We start from the raw sequence: 1,880 nt of genomic DNA on the forward strand, positions 1-1,880 counted from the left end.
GTCGATTTCGACTCATAGGGACCCTATAGGACAGAGTAGATCTGCCTCATAGGGTTTCCAAGGAGCGCATGGTGGATTTGCACTGCTAACCTTTTGGTAAGCAGCCTCAGCTCTTAATCACTACGACACCAGTGTTTCCTGAAGAAAGCAAGAGGTCATTAAAAAGACAGGAAAGAATTAAAAGAGCAAAATGGATGTTAGAAGAGACTCTGAAAGTTGCTCTTGAACATAAAGGAGCTAAAGTGAAAGGAAGAAATGACGAAGTGGGCCGACCGAGTGCGAGCCATCCTGAAGTGGATCCCTGTGTCACTGAGTTGTAACAAATCGCTCTGTACTAGCAATGCGAGCAGATGCCTCATTCAAGAGCTTTGTCAGGGCTGGTCTGGAGAAGGAAATTGTTCCTGCGTGCACTCTGTCTAGGTGCTCTTCGGGAGGAGTCCCTGATTGTGTTGGCATGTGTAATCCTCCAAATTACAGTGACACTCCTCCACCTTCAAAGAGCACAGTGGAGGAGCTGCATGAGCCGATCCCTTCTCCCTTCCGGGCACTCACAGGAGACATCCAAATTCCCTGTGGCAGAAGAACTTTCACGTCATAAAAATCTGGTTTCCTTTTTAGAAACTGTGAACTGGCCAAACCACCAAAATGTGTCTGTTCCCAGCAATGATGTTCATGTACCTTATCCCAGCAACAAAGAACACACGTGCACTGTGGTCTGCTTTCATAACTGTATGTCCATACATCAATGCAAGGTATTCTGAGCCCATGGCAGTGTCTGAGTACCGCTGGTTGCACAAAGCCTGCTGACAGCGCAGCGGGCCCGGGGGCAGAGACTACGGTGTAAGACTGTCACGAGCATGAACTGCATGCCTTAAAGAAGGGAAGCAAAGCAATTTTGTCCAAAAGAAAAGCATTCTGTGAGGTGAAGAAGAAGATAAAGAAAAATTGGAATGCATTACTTTTAAAATACAACAAATTTAGTAATTTGTTAAATTATATGATTGTAGCTGCTCTTATTAACCTTATTGCCCACTAGCAATAAAGTCTTTTCTTTGATCTTTGAATCTCTGTACAAATTTGGTCATATAAGGAACAAGCAGAAAGAGAATTCCTTCAAAGATCTGAGCTTCAAACATGAGGACTGATGCCATTTTTTTCTCGTGTTCCAAAGCCTGCTCTTTTGAAAGTGTTGGCAGAAGCATGTTCAAGTAAGTTCTGGTTTGTTCAGTGTGTTCCTGAAACTCTGGGTTTTTACAGCTGGACGCCATTCTTCCTTGGCCTTTCGTTGGTTACCTGGTTTGTAAATTGGCTGCAATACTCAAATATATCACACTGAAAATTCACATAAACATCACCACAGAAAGCTTAATTTCAAACTGTGTTATGTTGGGCTTAGAAAGGAAATGCTCACGATATTTTATAATTTAAAAGTTTACGTAGTAGGATCCACCCTGTAACACACATGCAGGAAAAATTCTAATCTTCTTCTGTTCTCCCCGCCCTCTTCATGAGGAATATGGGGTACATCTAGGGAACTGCATTAAATACACTGCTAGGGTAAATAATTAGGACGCAAAAACATTCCTTGTGACTTAAAGTTCCAGCTTAAAGAGCCCTAGGGATGGGAAATGACTGCCAAATCAGGCTATAACTAGAGCACCTGACACTGGCGAGGATGCAGCCACTCTCAGAACCGAGCTCTCAAAAGGGATAGGAGGGGACTTTTTATTGTGTAATCTTTCATTTGTGGTTTATATCTGGATCTAATGTTCTTATTAATCAAGTGTTAATATATAGTGGGATGTTAAGATCTTGAAACTTAAACAAACAAACAAAAAAAAACTCTGTTCAAGATGACAGCTATTTCCAAATAGCACTAC

At 42.0% G+C, this 1,880-nt stretch overlaps 1 pseudogene; it reads left to right on the forward strand.

The window, feature by feature from the left end:
- Window positions 1-255: 255 nt before the first annotated feature.
- Window positions 256-875, forward strand: LOC126063211 (twisted gastrulation protein homolog 1-like; annotated as a pseudogene).
- The last annotated feature ends 1,005 nt before the right edge of the window (window positions 876-1,880 follow it).

Source organism: Elephas maximus, chromosome 19 (genome assembly GCF_024166365.1).
Source record: "Elephas maximus indicus isolate mEleMax1 chromosome 19, mEleMax1 primary haplotype, whole genome shotgun sequence".
In the NCBI taxonomy this organism is placed as follows: domain Eukaryota; kingdom Metazoa; phylum Chordata; class Mammalia; order Proboscidea; family Elephantidae; genus Elephas; species Elephas maximus.